The sequence below is a fragment of the Botryllus schlosseri genome, chromosome 8 (assembly GCF_051294905.1).
Source record: "Botryllus schlosseri isolate E-star chromosome 8, Bs_hap1, whole genome shotgun sequence".
Classification (NCBI taxonomy): Eukaryota; Metazoa; Chordata; class Ascidiacea; order Stolidobranchia; family Styelidae; genus Botryllus; species Botryllus schlosseri.
The window spans coordinates 24,635,633-24,646,940 of NC_137243.1; the positions used below are offsets into that span (position 1 = coordinate 24,635,633).

At 38.2% G+C, this 11,308-nt stretch overlaps 1 long non-coding RNA gene across 1 annotated transcript; it reads right to left on the reverse strand.

Annotated features, from left to right (window-relative positions):
- Window positions 1-5,506: 5,506 nt before the first annotated feature.
- On the reverse strand, window positions 5,507-11,095 carry LOC145444962 (uncharacterized). The gene is made up of 7 exons (XR_013916828.1): window positions 10,939-11,095; window positions 9,419-9,807; window positions 8,879-9,071; window positions 8,377-8,495; window positions 7,631-7,820; window positions 7,043-7,141; window positions 5,507-6,675 (listed from the first exon to the last, which is right to left on the reverse strand). It is a non-coding gene; the product is annotated as an uncharacterized LOC145444962 (long non-coding RNA).
- Window positions 11,096-11,308: the final 213 nt, after the last annotated feature.

The window sequence follows — 11,308 nt, forward strand, 5'->3', positions numbered from 1 at the left end:
CTGCCCTTGCCAAACGAGCCCATTGCTATACAGAGGCAACCCCCAATATATGCAAGTAATATATTTATTGATCGAATTCATTCATTACCTTAGAAAATATTTCGTGCGTAGCGCGACCAGGGCATGACTGCGCACTGAGCAGTTGCACACGTAGTTTTCATGACATATTTGTTATCAATTTTAAAGCGTAGTCATATAAGTATTTTTTTCAATGTTACCTAATATCGGACGACTAAAATAAGGTTATCAACATTCAAGTTGCCCGCTCAATGGTTCGTAAATCTCATGTGGCCTTTTGGGCGAAAAGGTTGGCCACGCCTAACATAGATAGAATTGGACATTATTTGCAAATTAAATTTCAGTTGCAAAGAGGAAGAAAGAAGCAATCTGCATCTTTGCGATGCAGTCACAAATTAATGCAATTTTTGGAATTATGCCATGATATTGTGACAGAGCAAATATATCGTCTGGTTGTAAAATTGATGTAAATATAACCAAACGCTCCTTCCCACAAAATTATAAATATTTGTAGTGCAGTTAACTGCTTGGGTCGAACAAATGATTGAGAAAGACTGCAAGTCCTAGTCCTTGAATACTTGACTAAGTACATGTAGACTAGACATATGCTATTTAACTACTTCCTATATTTCGTTTATGATTAATGTCTATTAGTAGTGAGAGTGTGTGTGCTTGTAATCAGTACAGTGGGTAATGAGAAAATTAGTAAGATGCATGTCTATATTAGTTGCTGGCTCATACACAAGAGCAACACTTCGATTGTTTCATCTACATTTTAATTGTACAGTATGGGATATACGTCGTTTTTGAATGATTCATACATATAAGGTTATTACTGAGTCCATATGTTATAAAAACTGATAAAATATGAAAAAGGAAGGATATCTAGAAAGGCAATCTTTCGTGCATGGTGAATAATTTGAGCTGTGCCACAATGAAACAATTTTGCATGTCATCGTTAATCATATGTTTGCATATGTTTAATGGTTATATGATAGTCATTTAATCGTCGCTGTGGCATATACTTTTCGAAGTAAATTGGTAATACTGTTGGAGTCAAGGTTGGAGTCGGAGCCGTAGTCGGTACTTTGAAAGACTCAGGAGTCGGAGTCGGTCCATTGAAAATGTGTGGAGTCGGAGTTGGAGTAGGTGGTAAAAAATTTACCGACTCCACAGCCTTGCTATCAACTAGTGCGCTGTACTCTGGTATATAACTTGACACTGCAACTCTGAGTCAGTGTTCCATATGTGCATTAGTAAGGCGTGTTCTGTGTTTGTTTTTGATGAAGATCATGTCCGAAAAGGGGATTCATAACGATAAGTTGAACCAAACACGCTTGCAACCTTCATAGCAGCTGCGCATACACCACTGTAAATTTCCGTGTCAACAAGGGACCAAAAGTTTGTTGCAGCCTGGTGGGCTTTGAAGTGGGGGTCATTTTGCAGTGTTATTTCAATCTCCAACTGTTCAGCAACCAGACATAACAGATTTTGTTATACCGGACAGCAGCAACGATTACAGAAAGTTAGAAACATGGTGCTAAACCGCGTCAAGTGTAAGAGAAACAAGCAGTGTCAAAAGATGTAATACGTAATGGGCATACAGATATCGAAAATCTGCTATACTTCACGGCTATCTGCTACCGAATAGTAATGTAGTTTACTACTTTGGAATTGTCCTGGTCGTCGACCTACCATGACGGAACACCCGCCATTTCAAAAAGACCGTGGATAGGATTTCGTCATGTCGTCTGTATAGGCAGTGCGCCGTATCCTACGTCTTCGATATCTTGTGATTCTACATTGTTTCATGTCAGTGTGATTTAAACAAGAATAGCTAAATCAAACAATCCATATATTTAAAAGGTCACTGGTAATAATCTGACTAATATTAGTAAATGCTGCTATTCGATTTACTTTTAGAACAGACTCGCGGGCTACTCATATGGTCCTCGCGGGCTACCAGGGGCACGCGGGCACCGCGTAGGTGATCCCTGATCTAAGTGATTTATTTGATCTAATCAATCTAATTTGTAAAAATCAATTATAATTATACTCTAACTATAAGTGTAGCTGCGAAACTATACTGAGGTTATAACATAAGATCCATGACTATTCAACCTTTCCCTATTATTTTCGCACACGACCACACTGTACTAGCAAGTCACGCGACAAAATATAGTATACATACGTTTGTATGGTATATTGAATGTCACCGCTTTATGAAAGCAATATGGATACGACATGTAGTGAAGCCAAGAAATCGTACATGTAAGCTTGGTAGCGAAATAAGTTGGGAAATAAAATGGTTGCACGTTGACTATAATGGACAAATATGGAACTGGTGTATAAAAAGGAGTGGCCAAACGCCAAAGTACGCATTGCCACTCCGGTTTCCTCTACTCACATTTCAACTCAACTACAAGTAGAAGTATAAAACGATAGGTGACAAAAGTATCAATGTAAATGTAAGACTTACAAATTAGACCTGGTCGAGGTATCACAAACCTGTTACTAGTAACTCGTCGGGGCTACTTCCAAAATTTCAAGATGTATCTGCACAAGGCAAAACGACTCATGACACATTAAATAGAGAAAATTCCCAAGATATCTTGATACAATGATACAAGGGACCGGAAGTTATGATAATCAAACATTATTCACAAAAATGATGCAAACTAATTCAAGAATTACTTTGTGCTTTGTTCATGTTCAAGTGAATAAAGCGAGTAGTTTGTCGTCAAGTACTATTAAACAGAAGTGGAAATAGTCTTAAAACATAACCATGGAAGTTGACAGACATACTCGAGTACACAGAAAAAGAGGAACAACTTCATTACTGACCAACTCGAATTTCATTTCGGATCACTGCGTGGATGCCATGTGTTCGAGAAGTCGCGCTTCTCTTCCCCAATCACTGCAATGTCATCTGCATTCCGCATCGCGTTCTTGGGTTTACGTGGTTTCGATTCTTCACACTCAACTTGTCACACCACCGATCACGTTGCTGCAGAAGTCCGCTTCTTAAACCACGGATGACGGAGCCTCTCTCAATGGTGGGTCGCAGGTCTTGCTCTTTCATCAGCATCCACTTGATAAGATGCTTGAACGTATCCGTCAGATCCTCTCGGTGAAACTGAACTCTACAACGGACGATTTCTTCCCGGTCTTCGAACGGGTATCGACCCTCTACCATGACGTACAACAAGATACCAAGTGACCAGGCATCTAAACGTCGGCCGATATAAGATCCCACAACGAGCCATTCCGGTGGATAGTACAATGGGGTACCCGCAAACTCGAAATGTTCTGTTTCCTGAAAGGGAAAATTAAGAAAGGCATTGACACCACTCGAATCATGACATGGCTCAAGCCATTACAATAAAATGACTTCACTTATTGACTCGGGCTCGTTTATAAGATGTGGAATGACTCGTGTCCCGCGACAAATTTGGAATTCAAGTCATCAAAAATTCTTCATCACAAAGCATTTTGAATCTCTAAGTCGTACTGAAACTGAACATGTCATCAGCACGAATCGTTTACCTAATATATTTCATTTCCATTTACGTTTTAGATATATCTATGATTCCATTAGCAGAGATATCGTTTTTATCGTTAATCGTTTACCTAGTATATTTTTAAGTTCTATAAATTATTTTCCCATTATCTGGGGTACGGAAGGGTCACGATGATTGGAAACATCAGCGCTAATTGGTCCCACAGTATAATCAAATGGTATATGTATGTCGTGGATATAGGAATATATGCCAAGCCCGTAGCAGTGACGGCAACGAGTTTGTCTATTAGAGACATCTGCGAATCGCGTAATTGTGAGCTTGCTAGGCGGTGCATATAACTTTGTGCCTTTTTACTATGTTGATTCACTGTTCCATGTTCCATCATGCGTTATTACATTTTCATGGTTAAATACATTTGCCGGACTGAATATAATCGGAGTATATAAACGCATCCGGACTCTGCGAATATACCGGCAACAATCACATACGCATACCACCTCTGGTAATAATTGCATGTGAGGCTAAACCAGGGGTCTCAAACACGCGCTCCACGAGGTCATATTTTGCGGCCCGCGTTGTGACGGAAAAGCGCTTAGTTACGCGTTTTGAAATGCCGAAAATTATTTCCGTTTGAAATATTGTTGTTGCTGTTGTTCAACATTATCTATTCTCCTGTGCTTAACATCACTTTTCCTCACCAGCTGGAACGGCATCGGGAATGGTTATAGCATTAAATGGAGTAAGAATTAGATAATATGAATGGGCATGGGCATATTGCTTTGATCTGTAATGGCCCAGACGCGACGAAGACAGAGGCGCTTAGGAAAAGACTTGCGGCTTTTACATAAGATCAAGCTCTATGAGAAAATCGGTTATATGCAAGTACCTTGTCTAGCTAACCCTAATATCGATTATTTAGTCGCTGAAAAGTGTTATTAGGTATCGGGCATAGCTTATAGTTCCAAATATATTAAAAATGATGATCATGATATTTTTGGTGTATTTGCATTTCTTTAATAAAAAGCATATTTTTCGTTTTGGTAACTATGCCCTTCGCTCCTGGTAGAGAGCACAGCTAGGGTTGGATTCTCCGGATAACGGTTAACCGCAGGTTTTTTCGATATCCGATATCCGGATAAAATTTTGCTGGTTAACCGGATAAAAGAATATCGTTGCTAATGCGTTTTACACTTTTTAGTAAGCTTCAATAAGTCGTATTCAGTGTTGCGCACGACCGATTAGTGAGAAGCGTGTTGCCAATTAGCGAGATGCGTCTGTGCGCGCACATTGCACAATGTAACGCGACGCGATCTCCCGCTAAGCAGATCGTTAAATTAGGTCATTGATTGCCGCGCGCTCGGCTATCGTCTCTGGCTTGATTTATCGCGTCTTTAACAAGCCTATAGTTCCGCTGGATTGAAGAGTCGGATCTGCAATAGGCCCTGTGCAATGTGCACACTATTCCACCTCTGGTCTGCACAATCACATCTGTATTGACTTGGTGCTCACGATATTATCGCTGCCTACACAATCGCATCTGTAATGGGCCTATGAACGATATCATCGCTGGCCTAACCATCGCGTCTCGGGCCTAGCATGAGTTGGCTCCTATCTCTCGATGGCTTTGCGACGATTTGCCGCTAGGTGTATTCTGATTAGCGATTGTGAGAGTGACATCGCGAAACTGAATGACACCGAATGTTAGCAAACATGAGCGTACGTGCAATCGTAATTGATTTCCGCTGATACTTGATTCGAAAAAAAATCGACACCCCCTCATTTTATTTCAAACACCCCCCTCCATCACTGTAAATTCTGAAGTGTTACTCAACCCGGAAAATTGAACACGAAACGTGATCCAAAAATTGAACGCCTAGAAGTGTTGCGAAGTGTTTAAATTAAAAGTGTTTACCTAAAAAGTGTTCAGCCTCAAAGTGGCTGGTTGACTAGTCACCGGAACGCAGGGCTCAAAATAAAATCAGATTTTATTGATTCATGAATAGATGACGCTTATAATACCCAACCTGGGTGATTAAATACGTGCAAACATTGAAATTTCCAATAGCTGCTGTGACAGGGTTTCATAAATTCAGATCAGCAGTTGAAACCGTTTCCGGAATAGTCCATGAAATCACGAACATCACAAATGATAAAGAGCAAACTCACTACAAATATCATGCAACTCGTTCAATCATGAAAATGAATGCATAGGGAATTAGGGATAGTGATAACAAAATATCATTTAGTATCTTTAACTTTCGCGACAATGGCATGGAATCAAATTCATTGGTTACGTCCATTAACGGAAAACATGATCAACACAAATCATTAAAACATATTTATAATTGATCAAATTATGGCTTGTAAATTTCTAATTTTATTGTAAAAAACAAACAATGAATACATCAGTTTCACTACCACTACCACGATAAACAAGTAACAAAGTATTTTTTTACTCTTAATGAAATTGGGCCTGCTAACCAGGCATCAAAAATATTCTTGGGCTTGCATTACAAGGATTTATATCAGGTTAATGCCAATCACTTTTGTTTAAATAACAAAGAAATCGTTTCTTTGAGTCCATACAAATTTTGCAGATTTACGGAAAAGATTTTGTTGTTATTTGCCAGTCTGCTGCAAAATATGAAATCTGGAAGTCATTAGGGCACTGGTTCATGAACATATTTGGACACGCCCCGTTATGATAGCAAAAAAAATTCACACACCCCTTATCGTCGTATCATGAAATTAAAAAAAGCAACCAGAACGCTAAAAATCCCAACTGATAGTTGGATGGCAGTGACGGTAATAGTTGTTGATGAGAGAATATTGAAATATTAAATTCTGACCATACACAGAGAAATAAGTAGAAGCTGCCATGTGCGAAAAAGATTTTAGTTGACAGCGGGTTCACGCCCCTTCAAATGCTTTCTCCTGTTTGAGAACCACTCCTTCAGGGTATGACAATCCAATGCATAGTAGCTCAAAACGTCAACAATGTTTCTGAATACTTCATTTTCACTGAAGCAGTTTTATATTCTTGGCATCAGCTACAATCCAGGATCGGTCAATCTCTGATTCGTGGCGTGCCATGATGTTTGCTTCTTTTCTACTGGTCGACTCCAAGTTGTGCTCCCTGAAAATGTGATTAAATTCCAAAGTTTTGAATATGTCAATGAAAATTCTAAATTTTATGCAGAAATAAATATAAATATTTCACACATGCAGGTTACACAAGCGCAGGAAAGGCGCTCGGGTACATGTGAAATCCTATCACTGAGAAGGACTAAAATTCGCATAACGACTAATAAAAATATCTTGAATTAGGTCCGCGCTTTTTTCAATTCGGCCATTTTGACATTTACATTGACATTCAGACGCACAGGCCACAGTGAGAATGCAGAACTGTAACTCAGGATGAAATTTATAGCAGAACGTCTATGTACGTCTACGAACGGTCTATGTATATTTGTATGGTCCACAAAACAGAAAGATTACGATACCTGTTTCAATAAGACATGCGCTTGGGTCTTGGATTGTATTTGCTTGTCTCTCAATTTGGCTTGGAGAAGAAGACAGTTGACTTCATCAACCTCGTTTTGCTGAAAATGTAATTGATTGCAAACAAGATCCGAAAATAAATATAGTAGAATCGTTATTCCTATGGGTTTGGATTTCCATTACAATAATTGACCAGACAAAGGACACATTGATTGTCTTTAGTACAAAAAACTTTGTGACATCTTATCGAAGGTGTTGAATACTTTTCATTCATTGCAGTAATTGTAATTGTTCTCAATCTTTCAAAATACTTCTTTCCTCATTAAATTTAATTAACGAAATTATTTGGAATTAGCACGACATGGGAAATGATCTCAATTTGATGTTCCAAGTATAGATCAGTAAGCAGTAGTTTAAATACAAGTTACCCCAGCTCTTTACATTCAACAACACCTCTGTTCAATGTACACAGATCAAGCCTCTCTTCAGCTCATATCGCATATATAGATAGTTATTAAGAAAATTAGGACTGCAAAAACCAGCACATTACATGATCAATGGTGATATATGAAATGAGTAAATAGACTTACATGATCACATGTTTCCATGGGTTCTTGAGGCAAAAGTATTATCGCAAAAGATGACTGCACCGGCACAAAATCCGTTCAGATGACTCCTCACGTCACTATCAACATTGTCTGTTAGCACAGGCACGGTAGAACCAGGGGGTCTCTTCGAAGAGTCGACACCAGTTGGATGAATTTGAAGATCAATCCAAGACTGTTGAAAAGAAAATACTTGTTTCAAAAATTTGCAATACAAGGGAACTATTCAATATTCGAACAGCTTCTTCGAGGTGCAAAACTTCAATATAAAATTGAATAGTATATGCATATTGAAATGAGCCCGAATATTTTCGGCTGAGACTCGTCAGGGGTAATCGTCAGTAACTAGTAGAGAACTCGAAAGAACGTTGTACATCAAAAATCGTATCACAAAATATCACGTCACCGGCATTCAGTATTACGCAGATATCACATTGAATACATTTGTATGTGACAAAAGGGTGTCTTTCATAGAACAAATAATTATTGTAATGGAAAGTTGCATGTGACCGTACCACCAATTTTACTACAGCACGAGTAGCATACTTTCCTGGATTGTTAATCATTTTAGTGGAATTTTACCAGCAAACATTCATAAAAATAACCAAATGCAGCAGAATCATATTCATTATCTAAGGATATACCAGTTTACTTACGAAATACCGCGATGCTTACCAGTATTTAAAACAACAAATGCATTTCAAGAAGGTGCCAATTGCAATACATACTACCTGCACATTAGGGCATTTTTCATTTCTTTCCATCAGCCGCAACCCAGGCTTGATGAGTCCCTGATTCGTGGCGTGCCATGGCGGATCTTTTTTTTACTGGTCAAATCCAAATGCTGCTCCTAGAAAATACGAAACATTACAAAGGAAAATTGTAAATTTGATGCAGAAGTAAATATAAATATTTCACACAGATAGGTTACAGAAGCGCAGGAGAGGTGCTCAGCCCCCCAGGTTGAGAACCACTGACCTAGCCCATTATAGTTCAGTAAGCAATAGTTAAAGTACAAGTTACACGAGCTCATTACGTTCAACTACATCTCTGTTCAGTGTACACAGTTCAGGGTACACTTTACTGTGCAGTGTACACAGATGAAGCCTTTTTCAGCTCATATCGAATAGCCCGTAAGCTACTCTGCGAGATAGTTCGTGAGAAAAGTAGGACTGCAAAAACCAGCAAATTACATAATCAATGGTGATATATAAAATGAAAAAATAGGCTTACATAATCACATGTATCCATGGGCTCTTGAGACAAAGGTCTGTATCACATAAGATGACTGTGCCGGCACAAAACCCGTTACGAACGACTCCTCACGTCACTGTCAACATTGTCTGATAGCGCAGGCACGGTAGACCCAGGGGGCTCTTTTCAAAGAGTGGACATCAGTTGAACGAATTTGAGGATCAATCCAAGACTATTGAAAAGAAAATATTTCTTGCAAAAATTCGCAATTCAATTGAACTGCTCAGTAATCACGCAGATATCATACTGGATACAGTTTTTTTTCTGCAATAAGTTGTGCGTGACAGAAGGGTGTATTTCATAGAATAATTGAGTAATGGAATGGAAAGTTGCACATGACGTTACCACCAATTTTACTCTGGCACAGTTAGTATACTTCCTGGATTGTTAACAATTTTTGTGAAATTTTACCAGCAAACTTTCATAAAAATCTTTTTCACAAAGATAACCGATTGCAACAGAATCAAATTCATTCTCTAAGGATATACCAGTTCACTTACAAAACACCGTGATGCTTACCAGTATTCCATACAGCAAATGCATTTCAAAAAGGTGCCAAGTTCAATACATACTACCTGCAAAATAGAGTTTAGTTCAGTTACCGTATCACAATAAACTCAGAAAAGTCAAATTTGGGGATTGGGCAAAACAAATACTACCCCTTGTGATCCATGGTTTGTTGAAAAGATTGTTTGTTTGGCTGTGCTATTATTGGGGCGATTTTTTTGGACCTAAAAAGGTAAGATTTTGACTAAAAAATTCAAATTCACACATATTTTGATGATGAAAAACTTAATTTTGACCCCATGTACTTAAATTAGGTGTTTCTCACATAGTGTTAGAATTGTATTACCAGAACTTATCTTGATTTCTGGCTGGAGCTGTCTGTTCTTCCGAAGTAATTTGATCTGAAAAAATCTTTTAGCATGAAAATTGATAAATTTTTACATGAAAAAGAACTTATTTTATCGAAATCTGGACCCATGAATAATTCTAGTATTAGTTACATCTCGTATTATGGTAGAAATAATTAAAAATTTGTTGTAGTACAACGAAAGATACTTTCCTACATTTTCGGGTAGAAAGTGTCTGTCCTAACTAAGTAGCTTGGCAAGAATGAAGAAAGAACGTTCACCAGCTGCAGTTGTTGGCCGGCAACACTGAAGTTGTGCGTACACTGCACTCTCTCTCTCATTATGACAAAGTTGTCTACATTGCAAGTATTCATCATACGGTTTTTAATAGAAGAACCAATGCCCACGCAGTCTTGCTTCAGTTAGGATAGTGCAATAGGCTGCGTTGAGTATTTGTTTCATTTGACAGTTTATGATTCACAATGAGCAGACGATGGTCCGTCTACAACGGTAGGACTATAAAGTAGGCTACAAGATGTAAATTGTAAAATGATAAGTTCACCGACAGTGCAATCATCTATGATACAAACGAAATGCAAGTTGCCAACAAAATCTTGATTTTGTAAAGAATTTTGGCAATTTTTGACCTAACGGTACAATTTTGACAAAATTCTGACCTATTTTGACATTTCAAAAAAATCGCTTTGTTTAACACCTTACCACTTGGAATAAACAGTAGGCCTACAGTGTAAAACGTGTTGCAGTTGAAAAACAATCAAAACCGTTGCATGACTGTCATACTGGCATTCAATTGCTGACATTGCAGTACTTGTCCACAATGGACCACAATATCACCTACATAGTGATATTTCAGTGTGGATAGAGAGAACATCCCTTTATCCATATGCCAAAAAAGTTAATTTTATAGCAGCTTCCCATCAGTACCGTAGTACTGGACCTGGTCGCCGCCTGGTATATTATCAGATTCGAAGCTCGATCATCCAGCAATAATATCAGACGAATCATATACTACAAAACATCTAAAGAACATTCATATGAATAAGGGATATGAGTAGCCTGCTAAAACATCTAAAACAAACGACGTTACTGCAATGTCAAAACGAGTTAATTTTATGACTATTCTCACATTACATACATTCAATAACATTTACCGCATCTCCATACCTTACAGTACATGGAATTTATGATCCTTTACGCCATCAGGTAGCAGAAACTGCTTCAATATATCCATTTCGCCAAGATTTTTCGTGTACCTTACTCTCTGCCTGAAGCCTGACGAACCACCAATTCAAATCCAAACTGAAATCGAGCGCGCTCTACCGTGACGAAGGTTGTGACGCCTCTGCGTCACAGGGAAATATGTATATTTCATTGAAATATAACCCTTAAACTTAGTGTTGGGTCAAGTGAGTAATATTATTTTATATATACCGTGATTTAATGTGATCTCCAAACGTAGCGATGGTTTATGAATGCAAAATTGATGATAAATTACCAAGTATAAATTTTCTTGAAAATAAGCCGGAGTGACGAA